Source organism: Pocillopora damicornis, chromosome 10 (assembly GCF_964200805.1).
Source record: "Pocillopora damicornis chromosome 10, jaPocDami1.2, whole genome shotgun sequence".
NCBI classification, from domain to species: Eukaryota; Metazoa; Cnidaria; class Anthozoa; order Scleractinia; family Pocilloporidae; genus Pocillopora; species Pocillopora damicornis.
Genome location: NC_142679.1, coordinates 19,799,599 through 19,812,130, shown reverse-complemented (window position 1 = coordinate 19,812,130; position 12,532 = coordinate 19,799,599). Strand labels below are relative to the sequence as shown.

Genomic DNA, 12,532 nt, shown 5'->3' with positions numbered 1-12,532 from the left:
ATCTTAAGGCGATCGAGCAAACGGTTAATGTAGAGTTGAATAACGTACATGACTGGTTAACTACAAATAGGTTGACATTGAATACAAAAAAATCAAATTTCTTAATTTTTCGTCCTCGTCAGAAAAAAATGCATTTTTCTCCACAAATAGGTATTTTAGATTGTGAGACAAACCGAAGAGTTAGTTTAGAGCAAAAAAGTTATATCAAATATCTAGGCGTTTTAATTGATCAAAATTTGTCATGGAAAAACCATGTTGACTCTGTTATCGTAAAAATAAGCAAAACAATAGGGATGATTGCAAAGCTGAGGTACTTCGTTCCCTCTACTATCCTTGTAAATATTTACAATTCATTAATTCTACCTTATATAACTTATGGACTCCTTGCCTGGGGCAATGCGTCAAATGCTTATTTAAACAAGATTTTAGTTCTTCAAAAGCGAGTTTTGCGCTTAATCTATTTCACCGATCGAAGAGAGCATGCCATCCCTTTATTTGCCAAAGCAAAAATTCTGCCTGTTACGTTCCTATATTATGAAGCCGTAAGTAAACTTATGTTTGACGTGCACAACCAGAGGGCTCCCATTAATATTTTGAAACTATTTACTAAAACATCTCATATTCATACCTACAATACTCGATCATCCAAATCGCAGCTCTTTAGTACAAAGTACTCTAGACTTAACCTACAAAAAAAGGCTTTCTCGCGTGTTGGTGTCAAAATTTGGAATAAGATACCGAAAGAATTCAAAACGTTATCAAAACATTCCTTTAATAAACAAATTAAAACCTCTTTATTTCAGATACTAGATAATGAAGATTCTTATCTTGATGTTGAAAAGATCTCCTCTAAACTTAAGGACTGCATAATTAAAACAAATTGATCCGATTGCTTTTAGTACTAATTTATTTGCTTCTATACTTTATTGAACAACTATTGATGTATTTACCAGTTATGCTTCTCTTTATAATTTAACAATATCTAACTATTTAGTTTTTAATTTTCTTTATATATTGTAAATAATGTTTGTTGATGATTGACCCGCCTCGAATAGCAAATTTGCTATCTGCGGGTCAACATAATCTAAATTATTTTGTAAGAAAAAGAAAAATAAAGTGTGTAAGTGTAAAGTGTGTGTAAGAGAAAGATATTTTCTTCGTCTTGTCACGAACGAGGGACAGGAAAAATTCTGAGTCCACATGAGAAATCTTACCTTAGACCTTCGGATTCCGCGCTCTGATGCTCTACCAGTGAGCCACAGAGACTCCACAATGCGTGAGGTCTACTACGAAGTTCATATAAGACGCATCCTGCATACTGCGAGGTTCTGCAACGTCGATAGCGTAATGTTTGTAGATAGAAATAGGAGAGATGGTAAGTTTTGAGCTCGGTAAAGAAATAGAAAAAGATGTTTTTTTCGTCTGGTCACGAGCGTGAGATAAAGAATAGAATCTGAGTCCCCATGAGGAATGGAACCTCAGACCTTCGGATTCCGCGCTCTGATGCTCTACCTCTGAGCCACAGAGAGTCCACGGTCTTTACCGAGCTCAAAACTAACCATCTCTCTTATTTCTATCTACAAACATTACGCTATCGATATTGCTGATCCAAGCAGTATGCAGAACGCATGTCATATGAACTTCGTAATACTTCTCGTGGAGTCTCTGTGGCTCAGAGGTAGAGCATCGGACCGCGGAATCCAAAGGTCAGAGGTTCGATTCCTCGTGGGGACTCAGAATTTTTTCTTCGTCCCACGCTCGTGGCAAGGTGAAAAAAAAACATTTTTCTCAATATTGAATTATTTTTTTAAAACCTAAGTAATGAATATCGTTGTCTTCTAAGAGAAAACTTTTACAAGGTCTACATGAACTTGTGACGTACAAATAAAGTAATAACATATTTTCTCAATTTTCATAGGCTTTCAATTTTTAGGTGGTAGACTCCAAGAGTATAATGTTTAGCTTAATCGAAATACACTTGGATAAAAAGGAATGTTTTGTTCTGCCTTGTCCGTTTTCGAAGCCAAATGTAGGCGTTCAAATGAGTTTATTTGGACTTTACCTAGTAAGTCATTTGTGCAAAGCTTGTACTCTAACTCGTGATTTTTTTCATTCTAGCTGATGATTTTATGGAGTACAGATTTATGTATTACTCTAAAATTACATATTAATGATTGGAAATTGTTTTACGGATTACGTAGTCCTTATTATGTATAATTTCTTTTTCAATTTACTCTAATAGCTCAGAATGTAATCTAATCTAATTGATAATGTGCAAGTTATTGTTCCATAATTCTCAACTCTCGGTAGAAATAATTTTTTAATATATATTTGATGTTTTTTAAAGGACCACACTAAACTGCGAAGTATATTAACCAAGGACATTGAATATGTGCAAGGACTGCAGTTGAATTTAATAAATGTTGTTATAATTTTTCTATCCTAGCTTTTACTGAATCTAGCTGGCAATAGAGCCTTAGTGAAGGAAACACGAGCAAGAACACACATATCTGTTTTATCGTGGGAAAGAGTTAAGTAAAGTTTTGGTAGGCAGGAACGCTCTTCCATTAAACCAACTGCCTGGACTTAGCCTTGGACTTCCTTTTAATCTTCTCGCAAATTTACTGACAACAGAAGCTAGGGAAACAAGTCTGTAGCTCTCCACTCTGATTTTGGCACCTTTCACATAAAGCGGAATAACTCTGAGCTGTGTCAAAAACAAATGAACAAATAAGCAGCTATATTCCCGGCCTTCGGAATTATGCCAATTTTGAATAAATTATTAAACAAAGTGCGTAGGGGCGAGGATAGTAATTAGTTACTACAACATTTTAAGATTCTTGGATGAATGTTGTCAGGGCTGCAGCTTTTATCGACATTTAATTCCAACAGGAGATTTTTAACTTCATTGTGTATATACCTGCGCAAAACTCTTTGTCCTATCAATTTTCTGTACCAAATTAGAGTATTTCAAGGTTGTTTGTTAAATTTGCCATCGCCTTCCTTTGCAATCTTAATACTATCTAACTAGTCTGACTAGTCTAACTCCCAGGGTCTTTTGTTCACCTGACATATTAATTAATAGAGAAAAGCAAAAAGCAACAATTCTGATACATACTTGAGCATGTCATCATCATCAATTCATAAAATCCCAAAGTTGAGAGAAGAATTGATTCAGCTACAAAAACCGTTGGCACATTACATAAACAAATCTGGTCTCATCAAGAGATCAGAATAGCTTCTAAGATCAAATTGGATATGTTACTCTTGTTCTCCCATCTCTGCTTCATCTAACAAAAACAATGGCATGGTACCGGAGGCATCTCAGAAAAAACCAGAATAAAAGTTTGGTACAAGTAGAATCTCATACCACAGCATACATCAAATAGTTGCATTACATTAAGTGAAGTAGGGAGGATAGAAACTCTGCTGAAAAGATTTGCTGACACGTCACACAGAGAATACAGGCATGAATGACCGCATTAACAATATTTGAGTAGTATGAAAAAGGTTCTTCATTTATTGACACAAATATTCACAATAATGTGATCACATGAACTTACCAATTGCAGCTTTCACACTTCCAGCATAAATTGAGACAAAAATTAATTTAAAATGCTTCCTCACATGAGTACTTATAATTACAATCCTTTCATTTCCCAAATTGACCAAACAGGAATTTCTCCTTAAAAGTTTGATACTTTTTCATGCAAAAAGATAGTGGGAAGAAAGGAAAATATCTACTGGGCGATATACTGTTGATTTAACACCAAGTCCTCAGTGCTAAATAGAAGTAAGGAATTGTAGACCTTGAGGAAAATTGCATGATACTCAGACCTGAGTAATGGAAATTGGATTGCATACTTGATCTCTTCATTATATTTCACTATGTTAGTTATATTATCTGGGAGACCCCTATTCAGGGAACACAAACTTTGGTCTCAGAAAAATGTTCTATCATATCTTTGTATCCTTTACCTCTATGGAAGGGACACTAATCACAATGACAGCAGCTTTCACAATATGACCTTTCTAACACATGGTTTGATGATATAAATTTTTTTGCCAAAGGAAGGATTTAGGGGGATTAATTATGGACAAACCCTAAACTTTACTTAGGGGACACTTGCCCTGGTCCCAGGGTGTCCCCTGGATTGCGTACTTGATCTCTTCATTATATTTTCATTGTTTAGATTATTTGGGAGACCCCTATTCAGGGAACACAAACTTGGTCTCAGGAAAATGTTAAATCATATCTTTGTATCCATTACCTCTATGGAAGGGACTCCTCTATTCGGGGGATCAGAACACTTTTTTGGGTTCCGAAGCCTGGTTGTAATGTCCATTTTGACCACTCAAAATGTGACTGACCCCAAAGATTAAGTATACCCTAACCACAATGACGACAGCTTTCACAATATGACCTCTCTAATATGGCACATGGTTTGATGACTTAGACTTGATGACAATTCTTGATGAGAATTCAGACAATGCTTTTTTTGGGGGGGTTAATCATTGACAAACCTTAAACTTTATTTAGGGAACACTTGCCCCGGTCCCAGGGTGTCCCCTGAATGGAGAATACTCAGATGTTGTGTTGAAGTAAGGCTGTGATATTGATAATGTTACTACTGTCATTGTTCTAAAAAAATAGTAATTAAAGGAACCATAAATTTTGTTAGTGACAGTGCAAATAAAAAAGAAATATCAATTTATGTGGTGAATATTCTACCTCATTAAAAATTTTTAGTGAAGCATGTTGCCCTGGGATTTCTTATCTCCCAATGCAAGCCACAATCATTATTGTTACTGAGAACCAATTTAATTAGATCCTATCAAGTCAGTTCTGCACCTGCCAACCACTTTCAAATTTGCTCATACAAGTAACCCTCAAAATCAAAAACTAATAACCATAATTGTTTTTTGGAATTTAATTTTTGTTTCCTGACACCTCATTGGGATTTTTTGTGACACACAAAAATATATTGAATTAAATTAACCTTTTATGGATGTTCCTTGAAAGGTTTCCCAAAATATATTTACAATTGTATAAAGATATATAATAATAATATTAATAATAATAATAAAAATTAACATAGTAATTATTTATAACTAAACAAGCTCTAAAGGTTCATGCTAATATACTGTGTGGAGGTACTTCCTCATGGCAATCCTAAAAGATTTCAAGGAGGTACAATTCTCAGAGTCATTGTCCAAACTGTTCCATAAGCTAGTTGCTTTATAGGTAAAAGTACTTTGGCCTGAGGCAGTTTTACAAATTGGTATCTGAAGTGAGTCCCTTTGTGCGTGTAATGAGCATGAATACGAGAGCACTCAATGAACTTATCACTCTGGTATTGTGGAGTGAGGTCATTCCGACATTTGTATGTCGTTACCGTGTCCTTATACAGTAGTAGTTGCTTTACAGGTTGTCGCGTACCCAAGTGTTGGGATTACGTTGAGTGTCAACCACATATACACATCCGTCTCATTCCAGTTTTTATTGAGTACAACGTGTTACAATGCGGTGAAAAGTTTGATCCTGCGTAAAAAGGGTAAAGGAAACTCCGTGGGAAAGTGACCCAGTTACTCCGAAAACTCCAATAACTCCGATAGAAAACTCTAGATGGATATACTCCGATAACTTACTCCGACACTCCGATATGTGATACTACAGAGATTATGTAAGCAACAGGCTTTAAACATGATAGGCGGCTAATAACATGATCAAATACGCTCTGATAAATGATTAAAAGAATGAACAATGAAACGATAATAGAATTTAAACGATAGTAAATAATCACACAAAACAAAACAGTTCAGTTCATTTCAGTTCAGTTCGCTTGCTGAACGTTCGTCACACAGGTAGCCAGTTCAATTGGTGAAGCAAAGGAGTTACATGGTCAAATTTCTTAGAGTTCGTAATCTATCTTGCTGGCAAAGTTTTGGACTGACTGTAGGTTACTGATATTTCCAGCTGATGTGTTTGACCACACAGTGGAACAACATAACATTTTACTAAAGACTGATGCTATTAGGTAATTTTAAAGTTTCTTTGTTAAAGTTCTTCTTTACCCAATTTATCTGATATAGTTTAGAAAAGCAGGACGAGACCACACGTGTGATGTGGTGATCGTAAGTTAAGTGGGGGCCCAGAATGACTACAGGTCCTTGGCTGAAGTAGCTGGTTGTAGTATCCAACCAATGAAGGACACTTAGGGAACTCCTGGTATCCTACTCATCCACTGACTAGTTCCAATATAGAGGAGCTTGGTCTTACTTGGATTTATCGGTAAGTTGTTTGCATGGCACCATCAGACCACATTGAGCAGGTCTTGTTCAAGCTTCTCAATAGCCGAATCAACTTCTGCCCGTAGGAATGACAGTAATACTTGGAAGTTGTCCACATATGACTCCAGGCTGCAAGTACAAGAGTATATAAGAGTCTATTCTTTACGAATTATCCAGGTTATTTAAAAGATATGTTCACGGTTCAGTCTTCATCTTACAATTTGCGCGGAAATCATATCATGTCCCTTCCCAACCCAAAAACAACGACATATGGTCTGCACTCTTTTTCATACTTAGCTAGCAAAATATTTTGGAACTCTCCCCCAGACACTTACAGAAATTTTCTAGAATTCAAGCAGGAGATCCTCAGATATGAAGCTTTTCCACAGTAGATCTACAAGTTATGTTTACCTCTTAGTTTTCTCTCTTAGCTTTTAGTTGTATATAGTTTATAAATAATATTGAAATTGTAAGATAGCATATTTTTATTTCATTTTAGCTTTTTTTTTTTCTCGAAGATATTAGCTCTACAGCTACACTGAATTTCGAGCTTAAATAAAGTATATGTATGTATGTATGTACTAGAAGCTGAGGGCAGATCATTGAGGTAGATGCAGAAAAGCAATGGTGAAATGATTGTGCCTTGTGGGACTCCATGTGTTATTAGCAGGGGGGTCTGAAAGAGTGGAATCAATTCGGAAAAATTGAGAGTGCCCTGATAGATAGCTCTTGAACCAATTAACAGTTGAAGGTGATACTCCTACTTTGGAGAGTTTAAGAAGCAGCTTTTGATGTTGAATGCTATCAAAAGCTTTTGAGAGGTCAAATAGGATGATATATGAATATTTGTGGTGTTTACATGCAATTTTCTGAGTTTCACAGAAATATCACAGTCAATAAACTCTATCAATTTCTTGCTTACATTAACAAACACTGGCTGGCTGCGGCCATCAAAGTTAACTGTTTTTTTAATTCATTCACCAAAATGGGTAAAAAATGATCCACATCCAAACTGAGTAAAATAAAAAAATCCCTGCTGATTGGTTCAAGCTTAATTAACTAGACATGTTATTTCAAATTCTACTGTGTTTCTAATGAGTAAAATTGCATATTCATCAATTAAGGATATAAACACAGCTGGAATCTAATACTTGAGGTAAAATTATAATTTTAGGTAAAAGATGTTGCCTTCAGTTAAAAAAAACCAATCCCACATTAAAACATTTGTTAGACACACAGCTTTGCTAACACGGAAGGTTCGAAAAGCATCAATGTCAAAAACTACAATATTATGACAAAAAAATTGTGAATAATAAACTGTTACAGAATTTTATTGACAAAATACTCAATGTCTACCTCTGCAGAGGATAGTCTTCAGCAAACTGACCGGATGGTGTCTAGACAATGCAAGTGGAATTCATTGTCAGAGGCAAATGATCAGAATACAACTTCCACTTGGGTTGTGAAAAAAAAGTAGCTGATTCATTTACTTCCACAAACAACAGTCCTCTACTGGAGATTGAACAAGAGATCAACAAACAAAAACAGCTTTTACTAAACAATTAAACACCACAACAGTCAGAGGCTTGTTTTGGGACCAGACAGTATATTTAATGTATATATCATACGTAAATAACACACCAGACTATAACATATTACAAACAAAATATCACAAACACAGATGAAATAAAGAAACAAACAAAATTGTCAATGGTCTGGGTGGAATGGAAAATACAACTTTCTTAGAAGCTACAAATAACTTTTGTTGCTTGCCCGCTTGCTTGATTACAAATAACACATGCACAGATACCTAAGGGATTATATACTAAAGTAATTTTGCAATTGAAATGTGTTAGGCTACATGAACCATCATGTAGCCACTTAATTATTCCAGTTTCTGGAGCAGAGAGCATAAAGTAGCATTGGTACATTGATTGGACTGGATTTCAGTCTAAAACAAATCAGTTTTAACTGAGTAAGGGTGGCCCAGAATGGAAACATTCATTCAATTTAACACTCTCAGTCATGAAATTTGGAACAAGCACAGAATCAGAATGCTGTACATTTTTGAATCCACAAACTAGAGTCAAATGTTTTTATCAGGCCCTACCATTCACTCAGTAAGTACAACATACTAACTTGCTCTCTTCCAGACATTTCATATGATGCACTATGAAAAACCACATCAATCTGATGACTGGTAAATATCTTTCTAACATCTTCTTTACTTGTTCTATCCCCCTAAACATACATATGAATCTTATGACATAAAATAAGAGTTAAAGTTATCATTATATTAAAAAAGATTAACTTTAACCCAGGATATCGCATTATCCTTTGCATGAAAAGTGGAAATTATGTAAGAATTCTAGAATGTCGGGTGTCCAATTTTAAGAAAACACTTCCCTCTACCGGGTGTCTGACACAGCAAATTGAAATAACTTCCATGTATTTTCCCCATAGTAAAATCTAATATTTTCGTCTGTGCGTAGAACAAAGGAAAGATCCGAATGTAGTTGTTTTGGTAAAATAATCCAGGGAAAATTATATAATTTCCCGGTTAAGTCTACCCGTGGCCGTAAACACTCCATTTGCTCGTATGCAACCTCATCCAACGGCCACAAGATGTCAAACAATACAACCACTGCTCCCACAGATATGTTGGCCACAAGCTCGTTCCCCAGCTTGCGGCCAAAATATCCTCTTCTTCCAGCCACAAGAATCCTTCTACTGATCTCCTACCTAACCCACTTTGATAAACGAGCCTGTATTCAACCAACAGCAGCGTACCTTACGTTACAGGTTACAAAACAAGCAGGGTGGTGTAATAGTCACATCTTATAACCGGACCAGAGGGAGGGTCTTTCTTGCTCGCAATGCTGTCACGTGATAGTAAATGAACCAATTAAAATAATTCATTAAACCGAAGTGATAATCGACGTGAAATACTGCTAATACTAAAATGTTTAGCTAGGTGTTTCACCAGTTTATTTTTCTATAAGTTATAGCTTCAGCTCCTATGAAGTGATTTCAGATCATCAGCGAACTGTAGCTCCAGACTGACACTGAAGGGAGTAGATACAGGACCTTCACTTCAGTAACATATCAACAAAGACTTGGTAAGCCAACTCATGTTAAGTTTTGATGCATGATGCTTAGAATCCTAACTGAAATGAAAAATTTTGGTAAATACCTGAAAGCAACTCATCACGTCTATTCTCAAACGTCGTTTCTAAGACGAGTAATGAACTGAATCATAATTACAAATCGAGTGACACTGTCTTGCTCTTTAAGGCTAAGGTCTTCCCGGATGTCCCTCGCAAAAAATTTTGTGGTAGCCTAACAAAATTTAGGAGTGCCTCATTATTCCAGATTTCATGACAAAATTCTTTTGATTACATATTGATAACTGGTATTCACGAGAAAACTATGATATGTTCTTTTTTCAAATTAATAACAGGAATCGCATGTAGAATAATTTATTCAAATCCTGCATGTAAGCGCTAAACAATTTGTCAAATTTTTAGCACTTTTAAAAATAACCTCTCTTAAGTACTGAAGTACCTCCTCTCTGCGTTGTTACCTGAAAACTTTATTAAAGGCGATTTGATTACTCTGTACCACGATATGCCAGCAGCAGTAATTTCTAGTTGTCATTTAATAACGGTAATCTACAGTTAGTAATTTAAGATATATTTTGTGAGTAAGTAATGAGAGTAATTCGTTTTTTTAATTTTTATTTTAGTAACTTCCTGTGGAACATTAAATGTTCTTGTGATGTCGGGACAATTAAAGGTAGGATATCAAACAACTGCCGCTGCAGCCAAGTTGTTTCGTTCACTCTGGTGTAATTTCATTTATAGAAACTTCACTTTTATCAGTGCATCCCTGCCAACTCTCTCACTTCAGGAGCAAATTACATTCTTGCAGATATGAAACTTATGATTATATAGCGGTATTACTGGTATTTAGCGAGCAGGAGATCAATGTGGAAAAAAAATCACAGGAGAGTAAAATAAGTTCACATCAGTTTAAGATTAAAAGTCCACAAAGACGATTATAGTAAGTTTTTCTTCTTGGATGATCAAAGCTGAGAAAAAATATGTTCTAGGTCTCATGTTTCACATTTTTTTAGGTAATAAATGATCATATAAGTTGGTTAGAGTTGGATGATTTAAAGTTTGCCTTGTCATGCAAAACCAAAGGCTGAATATCTGAAGAGAAAAAACTTGTGTATAACATTTTCTGTGTGATATAAAAAAGTTACAGATGCAGGTCACTCCTTAGAGTATAAGATTACACAGTTGTATCACACTAACTCTGATATCCACAACAATTGTTCTTTACTGTCTCATGGAAATTTTGTGCAACTTTTGCTTGTAAGTTTGTTGAGTTTGTGAAGTTACTAAATGAATTTAAAATTCATCAACAATTCTTCTTTACTGTCTCATGGAAATTTTGTACAACTTTTGTTTATAAGTTTATTGAATTTGTGAAGTTACTAAATGAATTTAAAATTCATCAACAATTCTTCTTTACTGTCTCATGGAAATTTTGTACAACTTTTGTTTATAAGTTTATTGAATTTGTGAAGTTACTAAATGAATTTAAAATTCATCAACAATTCTTCTTTACTGTCTCATGGAAATTTTGTACAGCTTTTTTTATAAGTTTATTGAGTTTGTGAAGTTACTAGATGAATTGAAAATTAAGAATTAAGTGCCTTTCAAAAAAAAAATTCATAAGTGAGTTTTATTATTTCTATAACTCTTAATTGAATTTCCTAAATCACAAGAATCTTGTGTTTACAGGATGACACTGGGGAAAGAAAACTGAGAGTAACCCTTTTGAGTACTGAATGGAAAGCTTCAAGCAATGGAGACTTGACAACCATCAACAGAGAGCTAGCAATACAGATGGCTAAACATCCCAATGTGGAAGTCAGTGTCTTTTTACCTCAGTGCAGTGAAGAGGACAAGAAAGATGCTGATAGCTACAATGTTAAACTCATTGAAGCAGTTAAACTGCCTGGCTTAAAACCAGTTCTTTGGCTAGCCTCTGTACCTGATGGCCATGTTATAGATTGTGTTCTAGGGCATGGAGTAGCTCTTGGTCGGCTAATTCCACTCATAAAGAAAAATCCACATTACAGTCATTGTAAATGGATTCAAATTGTCCATACTGCCCCTGAAGAAATTGGCATGTACAAAAGCATTTCTGAAGGTCAACAAATGCAGAAAACAGAAATAGAACTATGTGAAATGGCTGATCAAGTTGTAACAATTGGATCCAAGCTAACTGAAGTATATAAGCACCAACTCAGTAAAAGAGATGTTTGTAACCTGACACCAAGCATTTTCACTGAATTTTCAGATGTGCAGCAAGCAAGCGAGGAAAGAAGAACATTTTGTGTCTTGGTAACTGAGAGTGGTAATAATGAAGATTTTGATGTTAAAGGGTATGACATTGCAGCGAAAGCTATTGTTAACCTAAAGGATAAATCTTACCAACTCAAGTTTGCTTCCAAACAGAGAGGACAAGAAGATGTATTAGCAGAAAAGTTACTTCAGTGCGGTATTGGTCGCAGTCAGCTAATTATCAGTAGCCTTGATGAAAACAGGAAAACATTAGCAAACTTATTCTCTGCAGTGGATATTGCAATATTGCCCTCAAAAACTGAGGGATTCGGGTTAAGTGCTCTTGAAGCCATATCCGCTGGTCTTCCAGTACTTGTCAGTGGTAACTCAGGAATTGCAGAAGCCTTAAGGGAGGTGCCCATTGGGTCACAGTGTATAGTGGATTCAGAGGATCCTGCAGACTGGGCCAGAGCAATAAAGGATGTGCGTAACAAAAAAAGGAATGTACGACTTGCAGAGGCTAAGATTCTTCGTGGAAACTATTTGCAGCAGTTCAGCTGGGAGGAGCCTTGTGGTCTCCTTGTTAAAAAGATGCGCAATCTTGTATTTGGTAAGTTTTCTCACCTTGCATCAGGAATGCAGAAGTTTTAGTTAAATTTGAAATAACAACAAAGCTCTCATGTTCTGTGTTTAATTTTCAATTTACAGGTTAGAAGTTGTTTCTAAATACTTGTGCAAAATGTCCTGTATTCGTACTAAACAATACAGGACATTTCGCACAAAAGACTTTTTGCACAAGACTTTTCGCACAAGTCTTTTGGCGCAAGTTTATTTTGCACAAGTGGTTCAAGTGGATTTGAAGTACAATTTTAACTCCATTTTAT

The 12,532-nt window shown here is 35.4% G+C and overlaps 1 protein-coding gene and 2 long non-coding RNA genes across 3 annotated transcripts in view; 2 read left to right on the top strand and 1 right to left on the bottom strand.

Moving 5' to 3' along the window:
- LOC113669106 (uncharacterized) overlaps positions 1-12,532 on the top strand; it is a 388,759-nt gene that overhangs the window by 18,254 nt on the left and 357,973 nt on the right. The window lies entirely within an intron of this gene.
- LOC149039307 (uncharacterized) lies at positions 6,865-9,595 on the bottom strand. The gene is made up of 3 exons (XR_016180544.1): positions 9,485-9,595; positions 7,648-9,170; positions 6,865-6,967 (listed from the first exon to the last, which is right to left on the bottom strand). It is a non-coding gene; the product is annotated as an uncharacterized LOC149039307 (long non-coding RNA).
- Positions 9,334-10,433, top strand: LOC149039306 (uncharacterized). Its single transcript, XR_016180546.1, has 3 exons — positions 9,334-9,410; positions 10,037-10,086; positions 10,222-10,433. It is a non-coding gene; the product is annotated as an uncharacterized LOC149039306 (long non-coding RNA).